Genomic DNA, 17,655 nt, shown 5'->3' with positions numbered 1-17,655 from the left:
TCCTGCTTGCTACCGTTTGCGACAACAAGGCCTACTCCTCTTCCCCGGGGCAGCGTGCTGCACCTTCCGCAGACATGCTCCTGGAGAACGCAGTGAGAGATGTGTCCCTTTCCTTAAGGCTCTTCCCACAGTCGCAACCATGCTTCTCTCTCAGGCAGAGGGGATGCACGGGCAAACAGGATTTCGCTCCATGAGGGTCTATTACACGGTGCTGTGGTGACTAGCTCAGGCAAGCAACCGCGGCCTCCCACAGACCCGACTCTGATTTTCCAAAGAATGCTGTGCTATCCCAGACGTGATACCCGGGCAAAGAGGCTTTCGCTGTATGCGGGTTTCTCCCACCTTGCTGCGAATACTAGGCTAAGGGAAGCAGCAACAGAAGCCAGCGGAACCCACTCTGATTTCTCAGCAAATGCTGGTGCTTTCGCAGAGGCTTTGGGCTTGGAGCCAACAGCACTTCGTCACTGCTTCCTCAGCAAAGCTTTGGGCGTTCGCTCTTGGGCATCAGGAAAGAAGAGTTGCGGGAGAACTGGTTTCTCTTTGGCTTTGCTTTCCCGGGCTCCATTTTCGCGTCCTGGGTTCAAATTGTCAAGGCAAAATAAGCAGACAGCCTCCAACCTGCAGCAGAGTGCGTGGCCTAGGATGGCACCCTTTGCACACTACCATCACCTGGCGTAGGCGAGGCTTGGCATTTTGCACTGGCGCTAAGGCGGACTCGGGGACAATTTCTGGGCATTCCCCACAGGAGAGGAGAGGTGACAGAATCTTTGCACACCAACCGTGCACTCGGATCGAGGGGCTGTTGGGGACTTTCCCCACTCCTTCCCCGGACATCCCGTGCATCCGCGAACCCTTTCACATCTTGGAGGAAGACGGCATCTGACTGCCCGTTTTTTCAGGAATGTACTTCTGTGAGTTCAGGGTAGGTGCCTTGTCACAAACTCATATCTGCATCTTGGACAGGTGACCAAGCAGCTGCTTTCCCCTTGGTCACAGGGGCCCAGGACAGGCATGACTTCTGCCCAGACTCCTTATCAGAGTGCAGCAAGCGCCCCATGTCTAGACTTCCACTAGTGTCTCCTCAGTCATGTTTCCGTCTCTCCGCACAGAGAGCTGGTGACACTTGTCTTACCACCAACCCACTGTTTCAGACAGGGCCGGCTCTCCTGTTTGCGACCGTTTCCGACAACAAGGCCATCGACCCCTCATCCCTGGGGCAGCGTGCTGCACTTTCCCAGACATGTTCCTGGGGAGCGCAGTGACAGACGTGTCCCTTTCCTTAAGGCTCTTCCCACAGGCGCAACCGAGCATCTCTGTCAGGCAGCGGGGATGCCCGGGCCAAGATGATTTCGCTCCATGCGGGCTTATTACACCGAGCTGTGGAGACAAGCTCAGGCAAGCAGCAGCCGCATCCCGCAGACCCGAATCTGATTTCCCAAAGAATGCTGTGCTTTCCCAGACGTGATGCCCGGACAAAGAGGCTTTCGCTGTATGCGGGTTTCTCCCAAAGTGCTGCGGACACTAGGCTAAGGCAACCGGCACGAGCAGCCAAGAGACTGCTATGATTTCGCAGAGGATTTAAGCTTGCTGCGAACCGCACTTCGCTGCTGCTTCCTCAGCAAGACTTTGGGCGTTCGCTCTGTCGCGTCAGGGATTAAGAGCTGCGGGAGAGCTGGTGCCTCTTGGGCCTTGCTTCCCGGGCTCCATGTTTGCGTCTTGGTTTCACCGTGCCATGCCGAAATAAGCAGATACAGTCACAACCCTGCAGTGGCATGCGTGGCCTAGGATGGCACTCTATGCACACTACTATCTCCCCGTGTAGGCCGGTGCTCTGCCGCTCAGGTGGACTCGGCGACAAGGTCAGGGCCTTCCCCACGGGAGAGGAGAGGCGACAGGATCTCTGCACACCACTCGTGCACTGGGATGGGGAGCAGTGAGGGTCTCTCCACACTCCTTCCCCGGACATCCCGTGCATCCGCGAACGCTTTCACATCTTGGAGGAAGACGGCATCTGAATGCCCGTTCTTTCAGGGAGCTACTTCTGCGAGATCAGGGTAGGCGCCTGGTGGCAAGCGCATGTCTGCGTCTGGGATAGTTGGCCAGGAACTGCTTTCCCCTTGAGCCCAGGGGCCCAGGACAGGCATGCCTTCTGCTCAGACTCCTTCCTCCAGTGGAGGAAGCGCCCATGCCCTAGTCTTCCCTTCGTGTCTCCTTCTCACCAGGGTTCCGTCTCTCCGCACAGAGAGCGGGTGACACTAGTCTTACCACCGACCCGCTGTTGCTGACAGGGCTGGCTCTCCTGCTTGCTACCGTTTCCGACAACATGGCCTACTCCTCTTCCCCGGGGCAGCGTGCTGCACCTTCCGCAGACATGCTCCTGGAGAACGCAGTGAGAGATGTGTCCCTTTCCTTAAGGCTCTTCCCACAGTCGCAACCATGCTTCTCTCTCAGGCAGAGGGGATGCACGGGCAAACAGGATTTCGCTCCATGAGGGTCTATTACACGGTGCTGTGGTGACTAGCTCAGGCAAGCAACCGCGGCCTCCCACAGACCCGACTCTGATTTTCCAAAGAATTCTGTGCTATCCCAGTCGTGATACCCGGGCAAAGAGGCTTTCGCTGTATGCGGGTTTCTCCCACCTTGCTGCGAATACTAGGCTAAGGCAAGCAGCAACAGAAGCCAGCAGAACCGACTCTGATTTCTCAGCAAATGCTGGTGCTTTCGCAGAGGCTTTGGGCTTGGAGCCAACAGCACTTCGTCGCTGCTTCCTCAGCAAAGCTTTGGGCGTTCGCTCTTGGGCATCAGGAAAGAAGAGTTGCGGGAGAACTGGTTTCTCTTTGGCTTTGCTTTCCCGGGCTCCATTTTCGCGTCCTGGGTTCAAATCGTCAAGGCAAAATAAGCAGACAGCCTCCAACCTGCAGCAGAGTGCGTGGCCTAGGATGGCACTCTTTGCACACTACCATCACCTGGCGTAGGCGAGGCTTGGCATTTTGCACTGGCGCTAAGGCGGACTCGGGGACAAGTTCTGGGCCTTCCCCACAGGAGAGGAGAGGTGACAGAATCTTTGCACACCAACCGTGCACTCGGATCGGGGGGCTGTTGGGGACTTTCCCCACTCCTTCCCTGGACATCCCGTGCATCCGCGAACCCTTTCACATCTTGGAGGAAGACGGCATCTGACTGCCCGTTTTTTCAGGAATGTACTTCTGTGAGTTCAGGGTAGGTGCCTGGTCACAAACTCATATCTGCACCTTGGACAGGTGACCAAGCAGCTGCTTTCCCCTTGGGCCCAGGGGCCCAGGACAGGCATGCCTTCTGCTCAGACTCCTTCCTCTAGTGGAGGAAGCGCCCATGCCCTAGTCTTCCCTTCGTGTCTCCTTCTCACCAGGGTTCCGTCTCTCCGCACAGAGAGCTGGTGACACTTGTCTTACCACCAACCCACTGTTTCAGACAGGGCCGGCTCTCCTGTTTGCGACCGTTTCCGACAACAAGGCCATCGACCCCTCATCCCTGGGGCAGCGTGCTGCACTTTCCCAGACATGTTCCTGGGGAGCGCAGTGACAGACGTGTCCCTTTCCTTAAGGCTCTTCCCACAGGCGCAACCGAGCATCTCTGTCAGGCAGCGGGGATGCCCGGGCCAAGATGATTTCGCTCCATGCGGGCTTATTACACCGAGCTGTGGAGACAAGCTCAGGCAAGCAGCAGCCGCATCCCGCAGACCCGACTCTGATTTCCCAAAGAATGCTGTGCTTTCCCAGACGTGATGCCCGGGCAAAGAGGCTTTCGCTGTATGCGGGTTTCTCCCAAAGTGCTGCGGACACTAGGCTAAGGCAACCGGCACGAGCAGCCAAGAGACTGCTATGATTTCGCAGAGGTTTTAAGCTTGCTGCGAACCGCACTTCGCTGCTGCTTCCTCAGCAAGACTTTGGGCGTTCGCTCTGTCGCGTCAGGGATTAAGAGCTGCGGGAGAGCTGGTGCCTCTTGGGCCTTGCTTCCCGGGCTCCATGTTTGCGTCTTGGTTTCACCGTGCCATGCCGAAATAAGCAGATACAGTCACAACCCTGCAGTGGCATGCGTGGCCTAGGATGGCACTCTATGCACACTACTATCTCCCGGTGTAGGCCGGTGCTCTGCCGCTCAGGTGGACTCGGCGACAAGGTCAGGGCCTTCCCCACGGGAGAGGAGAGGCGACAGGATCTCTGCACACCACTCGTGCACTGGGATGGGGAGCAGTGAGGGTCTCTCCACACTCCTTCCCCGGACATCCCGTGCATCCGCGAACGCTTTCACATCTTGGAGGAAGACGGCATCTGACTGCCCGTTCTTTCAGGGAGCTACTTCTGCGAGATCAGGGTAGGCGCCTGGTGGCAAGCGCATGTCTGCGTCTGGGATAGTTGGCCAGGAACTGCTTTCCCCTTGAGCCCAGGGGCCCAGGACAGGCATGCCTTCTGCTCAGACTCCTTCCTCCAGTGGAGGAAGCGCCCATGCCCTAGTCTTCCCTTCGTGTCTCCTTCTCACCAGGGTTCCGTCTCTCCGCACAGAGAGCGGGTGACACTAGTCTTACCACCGACCCGCTGTTGCTGACAGGGCTGGCTCTCCTGCTTGCTACCGTTTGCGACAACAAGGCCTACTCCTCTTCCCCGGGGCAGCGTGCTGCACCTTCCGCAGACATGCTCCTGGAGAACGCAGTGAGAGATGTGTCCCTTTCCTTAAGGCTCTTCCCACAGTCGCAACCATGCTTCTCTCTCAGGCAGAGGGGATGCACGGGCAAACAGGATTTCGCTCCATGAGGGTCTATTACACGGTGCTGTGGTGACTAGCTCAGGCAAGCAACCGCAGCCTCCCACAGACCCGACTCTGATTTTCCAAAGAATGCTGTGCTATCCCAGACGTGATACCCGGGCAAAGAGGCTTTCGCTGTATGCGGGTTTCTCCCACCTTGCTGCGAATACTAGGCTATGGCAAGCAGCAACAGAACCCAGCGGAACCGACTCTGATTTCTCAGCAAATGCTGGTGCTTTCGCAGAGGCTTTGGGCTTGGAGCCAACAGCACTTCGTCGCTGCTTCCTCAGCAAAGCTTTGGGCGTTCGCTCTTGGGCATCAGGAAAGAAGAGTTGCGGGAGAACTGGTTTCTCTTTGGCTTTGCTTTCCCGGGCTCCATTTTCGCGTCCTGGGTTCAAATCGTCAAGGCAAAATAAGCAGACAGCCTCCAACCTGCAGCAGAGTGCGTGGCCTAGGATGGCACTCTTTGCACACTACCATCACCTGGCGTAGGCGAGGCTTGGCATTTTGCACTGGCGCTAAGGCGGACTCGGGGACAAGTTCTGGGCCTTCCCCACAGGAGAGGAGAGGTGACAGAATCTTTGCACACCAACCGTGCACTCGGATCGGGGGGCTGTTGGGGACTTTCCCCACTCCTTCCCCGGACATCCCGTGCATCCGCGAACCCTTTCACATCTTGGAGGAAGACGGCATCTGACTGCCCGTTTTTTCAGGAATGTACTTCTGTGAGTTCAGGGTAGGTGCCTGGTCACAAACTCATATCTGCACCTTGGACAGGTGACCAAGCAGCTGCTTTCCCCTTGGGCCCAGGGGCCCAGGACAGGCATGACTTCTGCCCAGACTCCTTATCAGAGTGCAGCAAGCGCCCAATGTCTAGACTTCCACTAGTGTCTCCTCAGTCATGTTTCCGTCTCTCCGCACAGAGAGCTGGTGACACTTGCCTTACCACCAACCCACTGTTTCAGACAGGGCCGGCTCTCCTGTATGCGACCGTTTCCGACAACAAGGCCATCGACCCCTCATCCCTGGGGCAGCGTGCTGCACTTTCCCAGACATGTTCCTGGGGAGCGCAGTGACAGACGTGTCCCTTTCCTTAAGGCTCTTCCCACAGGCGCAACCGAGCATCTCTGTCAGGCAGCGGGGATGCCCGGGCCAAGATGATTTCGCTCCATGCGGGCTTATTACACCGAGCTGTGGAGACAAGCTCAGGCAAGCAGCAGCCGCATCCCGCGGACCCGACTCTGATTTCCCAAAGAATGCTGTGCTTTCCCAGACGTGATGCCCGGGCAAAGAGGCTTTCGCTGTATGCGGGTTTCTCCCAAAGTGCTGCGGACACTAGGCTAAGGCAACCGGCACGAGCAGCCAAGAGACTGCTATGATTTCACAGAGGTTTTAAGCTTGCTGCGAACCGCACTTCGCTGCTGCTTCCTCAGCAAGACTTTGGGCGTTCGCTCTGTCGCGTCAGGGATTAAGAGCTGCGGGAGAGCTGGTGCCTCTTGGGCCTTGCTTCCCGGGCTCCATGTTTGCGTCTTGGTTTCACCGTGCCATGCCGAAATAAGCAGATACAGTCACAACCCTGCAGTGGCATGCGTGGCCTAGGATGGCACTCTATGCACACTACTATCTCCCGGTGTAGGCCGGTGCTCTGCCGCTCAGGTGGACTCGGCGACAAGGTCAGGGCCTTCCCCACGGGAGAGGAGAGGCGACAGGATCTCTGCACACCACTCGTGCACTGGGATGGGGAGCAGTGAGGGTCTCTCCACACTCCTTCCACGGACATCCCGTGCATCCGCGAACGCTTTCACATCTTGGAGGAAGACGGCATCTGACTGCCCGTTCTTTCAGGGAGCTACTTCTGCGAGATCAGGGTAGGCGCCTGGTGGCAAGCGCATGTCTGCGTCTGGGATAGTTGGCCAGGAACTGCTTTCCCCTTGAGCCCAGGGGCCCAGGACAGGCATGCCTTCTGCTCAGACTCCTTCCTCCAGTGGAGGAAGCGCCCATGCCCTAGTCTTCCCTTCGTGTCTCCTTCTCACCAGGGTTCCGTCTCTCCGCACAGAGAGCGGGTGACACTAGTCTTACCACCGACCCGCTGTTGCTGACAGGGCTGGCTCTCCTGCTTGCTACCGTTTGCGACAACAAGGCCTACTCCTCTTCCCCGGGGCAGCGTGCTGCACCTTCCGCAGACATGCTCCTGGAGAACGCAGTGAGAGATGTGTCCCTTTCCTTAAGGCTCTTCCCACAGTCGCAACCATGCTTCTCTCTCAGGCAGAGGGGATGCACGGGCAAACAGGATTTCGCTCCATGAGGGTCTATTACACGGTGCTGTGGTGACTAGCTCAGGCAAGCAACCGCGGCCTCCCACAGACCCGACTCTGATTTTCCAAAGAATGCTGTGCTATCCCAGACGTGATACCCGGGCAAAGAGGCTTTCGCTGTATGCGGGTTTCTCCCACCTTGCTGCGAATACTAGGCTAAGGGAAGCAGCAACAGAAGCCAGCGGAACCCACTCTGATTTCTCAGCAAATGCTGGTGCTTTCGCAGAGGCTTTGGGCTTGGAGCCAACAGCACTTCGTCGCTGCTTCCTCAGCAAAGCTTTGGGCGTTCGCTCTTGGGCATCAGGAAAGAAGAGTTGCGGGAGAACTGGTTTCTCTTTGGCTTTGCTTTCCCGGGCTCCATTTTCGCGTCCTGGGTTCAAATTGTCAAGGCAAAATAAGCAGACAGCCTCCAACCTGCAGCAGAGTGCGTGGCCTAGGATGGCACCCTTTGCACACTACCATCACCTGGCGTAGGCGAGGCTTGGCATTTTGCACTGGCGCTAAGGCGGACTCGGGGACAATTTCTGGGCATTCCCCACAGGAGAGGAGAGGTGACAGAATCTTTGCACACCAACCGTGCACTCGGATCGGGGGGCTGTTGGGGACTTTCCCCACTCCTTCCCCGGACATCCCGTGCATCCGCGAACCCTTTCACATCTTGGAGGAAGACGGCATCTGACTGCCCGTTTTTTCAGGAATGTACTTCTGTGAGTTCAGGGTAGGTGCCTTGTCACAAACTCATATCTGCATCTTGGACAGGTGACCAAGCAGCTGCTTTCCCCTTGGTCACAGGGGCCCAGGACAGGCATGACTTCTGCCCAGACTCCTTATCAGAGTGCAGCAAGCGCCCCATGTCTAGACTTCCACTAGTGTCTCCTCAGTCATGTTTCCGTCTCTCCGCACAGAGAGCTGGTGACACTTGTCTTACCACCAACCCACTGTTTCAGACAGGGCCGGCTCTCCTGTTTGCGACCGTTTCCGACAACAAGGCCATCGACCCCTCATCCCTGGGGCAGCGTGCTGCACTTTCCCAGACATGTTCCTGGGGAGCGCAGTGACAGACGTGTCCCTTTCCTTAAGGCTCTTCCCACAGGCGCAACCGAGCATCTCTGTCAGGCAGCGGGGATGCCCGGGCCAAGATGATTTCGCTCCATGCGGGCTTATTACACCGAGCTGTGGAGACAAGCTCAGGCAAGCAGCAGCCGCATCCCGCAGACCCGAATCTGATTTCCCAAAGAATGCTGTGCTTTCCCAGACGTGATGCCCGGACAAAGAGGCTTTCGCTGTATGCGGGTTTCTCCCAAAGTGCTGCGGACACTAGGCTAAGGCAACCGGCACGAGCAGCCAAGAGACTGCTATGATTTCGCAGAGGATTTAAGTTTGCTGCGAACCGCACTTCGCTGCTGCTTCCTCAGCAAGACTTTGGGCGTTCGCTCTGTCGCGTCAGGGATTAAGAGCTGCGGGAGAGCTGGTGCCTCTTGGGCCTTGCTTCCCGGGCTCCATGTTTGCGTCTTGGTTTCACCGTGCCATGCCGAAATAAGCAGATACAGTCACAACCCTGCAGTGGCATGCGTGGCCTAGGATGGCACTCTATGCACACTACTATCTCCCCGTGTAGGCCGGTGCTCTGCCGCTCAGGTGGACTCGGCGACAAGGTCAGGGCCTTCCCCACGGGAGAGGAGAGGCGACAGGATCTCTGCACACCACTCGTGCACTGGGATGGGGAGCAGTGAGGGTCTCTCCACACTCCTTCCCCGGACATCCCGTGCATCCGCGAACGCTTTCACATCTTGGAGGAAGACGGCATCTGAATGCCCGTTCTTTCAGGGAGCTACTTCTGCGAGATCAGGGTAGGCGCCTGGTGGCAAGCGCATGTCTGCGTCTGGGATAGTTGGCCAGGAACTGCTTTCCCCTTGAGCCCAGGGGCCCAGGACAGGCATGCCTTCTGCTCAGACTCCTTCCTCCAGTGGAGGAAGCGCCCATGCCCTAGTCTTCCCTTCGTGTCTCCTTCTCACCAGGGTTCCGTCTCTCCGCACAGAGAGCGGGTGACACTAGTCTTACCACCGACCCGCTGTTGCTGACAGGGCTGGCTCTCCTGCTTGCTACCGTTTCCGACAACATGGCCTACTCCTCTTCCCCGGGGCAGCGTGCTGCACCTTCCGCAGACATGCTCCTGGAGAACGCAGTGAGAGATGTGTCCCTTTCCTTAAGGCTCTTCCCACAGTCGCAACCATGCTTCTCTCTCAGGCAGAGGGGATGCACGGGCAAACAGGATTTCGCTCCATGAGGGTCTATTACACGGTGCTGTGGTGACTAGCTCAGGCAAGCAACCGCGGCCTCCCACAGACCCGACTCTGATTTTCCAAAGAATGCTGTGCTATCCCAGTCGTGATACCCGGGCAAAGAGGCTTTCGCTGTATGCGGGTTTCTCCCACCTTGCTGCGAATACTAGGCTAAGGCAAGCAGCAACAGAAGCCAGCAGAACCGACTCTGATTTCTCAGCAAATGCTGGTGCTTTCGCAGAGGCTTTGGGCTTGGAGCCAACAGCACTTCGTCGCTGCTTCCTCAGCAAAGCTTTGGGCGTTCGCTCTTGGGCATCAGGAAAGAAGAGTTGCGGGAGAACTGGTTTCTCTTTGGCTTTGCTTTCCCGGGCTCCATTTTCGCGTCCTGGGTTCAAATCGTCAAGGCAAAATAAGCAGACAGCCTCCAACCTGCAGCAGAGTGCGTGGCCTAGGATGGCACTCTTTGCACACTACCATCACCTGGCGTAGGCGAGGCTTGGCATTTTGCACTGGCGCTAAGGCGGACTCGGGGACAAGTTCTGGGCCTTCCCCACAGGAGAGGAGAGGTGACAGAATCTTTGCACACCAACCGTGCACTCGGATCGGGGGGCTGTTGGGGACTTTCCCCACTCCTTCCCCGGACATCCCGTGCATCCGCGAACCCTTTCACATCTTGGAGGAAGACGGCATCTGACTGCCCGTTTTTTCAGGAATGTACTTCTGTGAGTTCAGGGTAGGTGCCTGGTCACAAACTCATATCTGCACCTTGGACAGGTGACCAAGTAGCTGCTTTCCCCTTGGTCACAGGGGCCCAGGACAGGCATGACTTCTGCCCAGACTCCTTATCAGAGTGCAGCAAGCGCCCCATGTCTAGACTTCCACTAGTGTCTCCTCAGTCATGTTTCCGTCTCTCCGCACAGAGAGCTGGTGATACTTGCCTTACCACCAACCCACTGTTTCAGACAGGGCCGGCTCTCCTGTTTGCGACCGTTTCCGACAACAAGGCCATCGACCCCTCATCCCTGGGGCAGCGTGCTGCACTTTCCCAGACATGTTCCTGGGGAGCGCAGTGACAGACGTGTCCCTTTCCTTATGGCTCTTCCCACAGGCGCAACCGAGCATCTCTGTCAGGCAGCGGGGATGCCCGGGCCAAGATGATTTCGCTCCATGCGGGCTTATTACACCGAGCTGTGGAGACAAGCTCAGGCAAGCAGCAGCCGCATCCCGCAGACCCGACTCTGATTTCCCAAAGAATGCTGTGCTTTCCCAGACGTGATGCCCGGGCAAAGAGGCTTTCGCTGTATGCGGGTTTCTCCCAAAGTGCTGCGGACACTAGGCTAAGGCAACCGGCACGAGCAGCCAAGAGACTGCTATGATTTCGCAGAGGTTTTAAGCTTGCTGCGAACCGCACTTCGCTGCTGCTTCCTCAGCAAGACTTTGGGCGTTCGCTCTGTCGCGTCAGGGATTAAGAGCTGCGGGAGAGCTGGTGCCTCTTGGGCCTTGCTTCCCGGGCTCCATGTTTGCGTCTTGGTTTCACCGTGCCATGCCGAAATAAGCAGATACAGTCACAACCCTGCAGTGGCATGCGTGGCCTAGGATGGCACTCTATGCACACTACTATCTCCCGGTGTAGGCCGGTGCTCTGCCGCTCAGGTGGACTCGGCGACAAGGTCAGGGCCTTCCCCACGGGAGAGGAGAGGCGACAGGATCTCTGCACACCACTCGTGCACTGGGATGGGGAGCAGTGAGGGTCTCTCCACACTCCTTCCCCGGACATCCCGTGCATCCGCGAACGCTTTCACATCTTGGAGGAAGACGGCATCTGACTGCCCGTTCTTTCAGGGAGCTACTTCTGCGAGATCAGGGTAGGCGCCTGGTGGCAAGCGCATGTCTGCGTCTGGGATAGTTGGCCAGGAACTGCTTTCCCCTTGAGCCCAGGGGCCCAGGACAGGCATGCCTTCTGCTCAGACTCCTTCCTCCAGTGGAGGAAGCGCCCATGCCCTAGTCTTCCCTTCGTGTCTCCTTCTCACCAGGGTTCCGTCTCTCCGCACAGAGAGCGGGTGACACTAGTCTTACCACCGACCCGCTGTTGCTGACAGGGCTGGCTCTCCTGCTTGCTACCGTTTGCGACAACAAGGCCTACTCCTCTTCCCCGGGGCAGCGTGCTGCACCTTCCGCAGACATGCTCCTGGAGAACGCAGTGAGAGATGTGTCCCTTTCCTTAAGGCTCTTCCCACAGTCGCAACCATGCTTCTCTCTCAGGCAGAGGGGATGCACGGGCAAACAGGATTTCGCTCCATGAGGGTCTATTACACGGTGCTGTGGTGACTAGCTCAGGCAAGCAACCGCAGCCTCCCACAGACCCGACTCTGATTTTCCAAAGAATGCTGTGCTATCCCAGACGTGATACCCGGGCAAAGAGGCTTTCGCTGTATGCGGGTTTCTCCCACCTTGCTGCGAATACTAGGCTATGGCAAGCAGCAACAGAACCCAGCGGAACCGACTCTGATTTCTCAGCAAATGCTGGTGCTTTCGCAGAGGCTTTGGGCTTGGAGCCAACAGCACTTCGTCGCTGCTTCCTCAGCAAAGCTTTGGGCGTTCGCTCTTGGGCATCAGGAAAGAAGAGTTGCGGGAGAACTGGTTTCTCTTTGGCTTTGCTTTCCCGGGCTCCATTTTCGCGTCCTGGGTTCAAATCGTCAAGGCAAAATAAGCAGACAGCCTCCAACCTGCAGCAGAGTGCGTGGCCTAGGATGGCACTCTTTGCACACTACCATCACCTGGCGTAGGCGAGGCTTGGCATTTTGCACTGGCGCTAAGGCGGACTCGGGGACAAGTTCTGGGCCTTCCCCACAGGAGAGGAGAGGTGACAGAATCTTTGCACACCAACCGTGCACTCGGATCGGGGGGCTGTTGGGGACTTTCCCCACTCCTTCCCCGGACATCCCGTGCATCCGCGAACCCTTTCACATCTTGGAGGAAGACGGCATCTGACTGCCCGTTTTTTCAGGAATGTACTTCTGTGAGTTCAGGGTAGGTGCCTGGTCACAAACTCATATCTGCACCTTGGACAGGTGACCAAGCAGCTGCTTTCCCCTTGGGCCCAGGGGCCCAGGACAGGCATGACTTCTGCCCAGACTCCTTATCAGAGTGCAGCAAGCGCCCAATGTCTAGACTTCCACTAGTGTCTCCTCAGTCATGTTTCCGTCTCTCCGCACAGAGAGCTGGTGACACTTGCCTTACCACCAACCCACTGTTTCAGACAGGGCCGGCTCTCCTGTATGCGACCGTTTCCGACAACAAGGCCATCGACCCCTCATCCCTGGGGCAGCGTGCTGCACTTTCCCAGACATGTTCCTGGGGAGCGCAGTGACAGACGTGTCCCTTTCCTTAAGGCTCTTCCCACAGGCGCAACCGAGCATCTCTGTCAGGCAGCGGGGATGCCCGGGCCAAGATGATTTCGCTCCATGCGGGCTTATTACACCGAGCTGTGGAGACAAGCTCAGGCAAGCAGCAGCCGCATCCCGCGGACCCGACTCTGATTTCCCAAAGAATGCTGTGCTTTCCCAGACGTGATGCCCGGGCAAAGAGGCTTTCGCTGTATGCGGGTTTCTCCCAAAGTGCTGCGGACACTAGGCTAAGGCAACCGGCACGAGCAGCCAAGAGACTGCTATGATTTCACAGAGGTTTTAAGCTTGCTGCGAACCGCACTTCGCTGCTGCTTCCTCAGCAAGACTTTGGGCGTTCGCTCTGTCGCGTCAGGGATTAAGAGCTGCGGGAGAGCTGGTGCCTCTTGGGCCTTGCTTCCCGGGCTCCATGTTTGCGTCTTGGTTTCACCGTGCCATGCCGAAATAAGCAGATACAGTCACAACCCTGCAGTGGCATGCGTGGCCTAGGATGGCACTCTATGCACACTACTATCTCCCGGTGTAGGCCGGTGCTCTGCCGCTCAGGTGGACTCGGCGACAAGGTCAGGGCCTTCCCCACGGGAGAGGAGAGGCGACAGGATCTCTGCACACCACTCGTGCACTGGGATGGGGAGCAGTGAGGGTCTCTCCACACTCCTTCCCCGGACATCCCGTGCATCCGCGAACGCTTTCACATCTTGGAGGAAGACGGCATCTGACTGCCCGTTCTTTCAGGGAGCTACTTCTGCGAGATCAGGGTAGGCGCCTGGTGGCAAGCGCATGTCTGCGTCTGGGATAGTTGGCCAGGAACTGCTTTCCCCTTGAGCCCAGGGGCCCAGGACAGGCATGCCTTCTGCTCAGACTCCTTCCTCCAGTGGAGGAAGCGCCCATGCCCTAGTCTTCCCTTCGTGTCTCCTTCTCACCAGGGTTCCGTCTCTCCGCACAGAGAGCGGGTGACACTAGTCTTACCACCGACCCGCTGTTGCTGACAGGGCTGGCTCTCCTGCTTGCTACCGTTTGCGACAACAAGGCCTACTCCTCTTCCCCGGGGCAGCGTGCTGCACCTTCCGCAGACATGCTCCTGGAGAACGCAGTGAGAGATGTGTCCCTTTCCTTAAGGCTCTTCCCACAGTCGCAACCATGCTTCTCTCTCAGGCAGAGGGGATGCACGGGCAAACAGGATTTCGCTCCATGAGGGTCTATTACACGGTGCTGTGGTGACTAGCTCAGGCAAGCAACCGCGGCCTCCCAAAGACCCGACTCTGATTTTCCAAAGAATGCTGTGCTATCCCAGACGTGATACCCGGGCAAAGAGGCTTTCGCTGTATGCGGGTTTCTCCCACCTTGCTGCGAATACTAGGCTATGGCAAGCAGCAACAGAACCCAGCGGAACCGACTCTGATTTCTCAGCAAATGCTGGTGCTTTCGCAGAGGCTTTGGGCTTGGAGCCAACAGCACTTCGTCGCTGCTTCCTCAGCAAAGCTTTGGGCGTTCGCTCTTGGGCATCAGGAAAGAAGAGTTGCGGGAGAACTGGTTTCTCTTTGGCTTTGCTTTCCCGGGCTCCATTTTCGCGTCCTGGGTTCAAATCGTCAAGGCAAAATAAGCAGACAGCCTCCAACCTGCAGCAGAGTGCGTGGCCTAGGATGGCACTCTTTGCACACTACCATCACCTGGCGTAGGCGAGGCTTGGCATTTTGCACTGGCGCTAAGGCGGACTCGGGGACAAGTTCTGGGCCTTCCCCACAGGAGAGGAGAGGTGACAGAATCTTTGCACACCAACCGTGCACTCGGATCGGGGGGCTGTTGGGGACTTTCCCCACTCCTTCCCCGGACATCCCGTGCATCCGCGAACCCTTTCACATCTTGGAGGAAGACGGCATCTGACTGCCCGTTTTTTCAGGAATGTACTTCTGTGAGTTCAGGGTAGGTGCCTGGTCACAAACTCATATCTGCACCTTGGACAGGTGACCAAGCAGCTGCTTTCCCCTTGGGCCCAGGGGCCCAGGACAGGCATGACTTCTGCCCAGACTCCTTATCAGAGTGCAGCAAGCGCCCCATGTCTAGACTTCCACTAGTGTCTCCTCAGTCATGTTTCCGTCTCTCCGCACAGAGAGCTGGTGACACTTGTCTTACCACCAACCCACTGTTTCAGACAGGGCCGGCTCTCCTGTTTGCGACCGTTTCCGACAACAAGGCCATCGACCCCTCATCCCTGGGGCAGCGTGCTGCACTTTCCCAGACATGTTCCTGGGGAGCGCAGTGACAGACGTGTCCCTTTCCTTAAGGCTCTTCCCACAGGCGCAACCGAGCATCTCTGTCAGGCAGCGGGGATGCCCGGGCCAAGATGATTTCGCTCCATGCGGGCTTATTACACCGAGCTGTGGAGACAAGCTCAGGCAAGCAGCAGCCGCATCCCGCGGACCCGACTCTGATTTCCCAAAGAATGCTGTGCTTTCCCAGACGTGATGCCCGGGCAAAGAGGCTTTCGCTGTATGCGGGTTTCTCCCAAAGTGCTGCGGACACTAGGCTAAGGCAACCGGCACGAGCAGCCAAGAGACTGCTATGATTTCACAGAGGTTTTAAGCTTGCTGCGAACCGCACTTCGCTGCTGCTTCCTCAGCAAGACTTTGGGCGTTCGCTCTGTCGCGTCAGGGATTAAGAGCTGCGGGAGAGCTGGTGCCTCTTGGGCCTTGCTTCCCGGGCTCCATGTTTGCGTCTTGGTTTCACCGTGCCATGCCGAAATAAGCAGATACAGTCACAACCCTGCAGTGGCATGCGTGGCCTAGGATGGCACTCTATGCACACTACTATCTCCCGGTGTAGGCCGGTGCTCTGCCGCTCAGGTGGACTCGGCGACAAGGTCAGGGCCTTCCCCACGGGAGAGGAGAGGCGACAGGATCTCTGCACACCACTCGTGCACTGGGATGGGGAGCAGTGAGCGTCTCTCCCCACTCCTTCCCCGGACATCCCGTGCATCCGCGAACGCTTTCACATCTTGGAGGAAGACGGCATCTGACTGCCCGTTCTTTCAGGGAGCTACTTCTGCGAGATCAGGGTAGGCGCCTGGTGGCAAGCGCATGTCTGCGTCTGGGATAGTTGGCCAGGAACTGCTTTCCCCTTGAGCCCAGGGGCCCAGGACAGGCATGCCTTCTGCTCAGACTCCTTCCTCCAGTGGAGGAAGCGCCCATGCCCTAGTCTTCCCTTCGTGTCTCCTTCTCACCAGGGTTCCGTCTCTCCGCACAGAGAGCGGGTGACACTAGTCTTACCACCGACCCGCTGTTGCTGACAGGGCTGGCTCTCCTGCTTGCTACCGTTTGCGACAACAAGGCCTACTCCTCTTCCCCGGGGCAGCGTGCTGCACCTTCCGCAGACATGCTCCTGGAGAACGCAGTGAGAGATGTGTCCCTTTCCTTAAGGCTCTTCCCACAGTCGCAACCATGCTTCTCTCTCAGGCAGAGGGGATGCACGGGCAAACAGGATTTCGCTCCATGAGGGTCTATTACACGGTGCTGTGGTGACTAGCTCAGGCAAGCAACCGCGGCCTCCCACAGACCCGACTCTGATTTTCCAAAGAATGCTGTGCTATCCCAGACGTGATACCCGGGCAAAGAGGCTTTCGCTGTATGCGGGTTTCTCCCACCTTGCTGCGAATACTAGGCTAAGGGAAGCAGCAACAGAAGCCAGCGGAACCCACTCTGATTTCTCAGCAAATGCTGGTGCTTTCGCAGAGGCTTTGGGCTTGGAGCCAACAGCACTCGTCGCTGCTTCCTCAGCAAAGCTTTGGGCGTTCGCTCTTGGGCATCAGGAAAGAAGAGTTGCGGGAGAACTGGTTTCTCTTTGGCTTTGCTTTCCCGGGCTCCATTTTCGCGTCCTGGGTTCAAATTGTCAAGGCAAAATAAGCAGACAGCCTCCAACCTGCAGCAGAGTGCGTGGCCTAGGATGGCACCCTTTGCACACTACCATCACCTGGCGTAGGCGAGGCTTGGCATTTTGCACTGGCGCTAAGGCGGACTCGGGGACAATTTCTGGGCATTCCCCACAGGAGAGGAGAGGTGACAGAATCTTTGCACACCAACCGTGCACTCGGATCGGGGGGCTGTTGGGGACTTTCCCCACTCCTTCCCCGGACATCCCGTGCATCCGCGAACCCTTTCACATCTTGGAGGAAGACGGCATCTGACTGCCCGTTTTTTCAGGAATGTACTTCTGTGAGTTCAGGGTAGGTGCCTGGTCACAAACTCATATCTGCATCTTGGACAGGTGACCAAGCAGCTGCTTTCCCCTTGGTCACAGGGGCCCAGGACAGGCATGACTTCTGCCCAGACTCCTTATCAGAGTGCAGCAAGCGCCCCATGTCTAGACTTCCACTAGTGTCTCCTCAGTCATGTTTCCGTCTCTCCGCACAGAGAGCTGGTGACACTTGTCTTACCACCAACCCACTGTTTCAGACAGGGCCGGCTCTCCTGTTTGCGACCGTTTCCGACAACAAGGCCATCGACCCCTCATCCCTGGGGCAGCGTGCTGCACTTTCCCAGACATGTTCCTGGGGAGCGCAGTGACAGACGTGTCCCTTTCCTTAAGGCTCTTCCCACAGGCGCAACCGAGCATCTCTGTCAGGCAGCGGGGATGCCCGGGCCAAGATGATTTCGCTCCATGCGGGCTTATTACACCGAGCTGTGGAGACAAGCTCAGGCAAGCAGCAGCCGCATCCCGCAGACCCGAATCTGATTTCCCAAAGAATGCTGTGCTTTCCCAGACGTGATGCCCGGACAAAGAGGCTTTCGCTGTATGCGGGTTTCTCCCAAAGTGCTGCGGACACTAGGCTAAGGCAACCGGCACGAGCAGCCAAGAGACTGCTATGATTTCGCAGAG

The sequence above is a fragment of the Mustela lutreola genome, chromosome X (assembly GCF_030435805.1).
Source record: "Mustela lutreola isolate mMusLut2 chromosome X, mMusLut2.pri, whole genome shotgun sequence".
NCBI lineage: Eukaryota > Metazoa > Chordata > Mammalia > Carnivora > Mustelidae > Mustela > Mustela lutreola.
The sequence above is the reverse complement of the archived record's forward strand: the minus strand, read 5'-3'. Positions refer to the sequence as shown.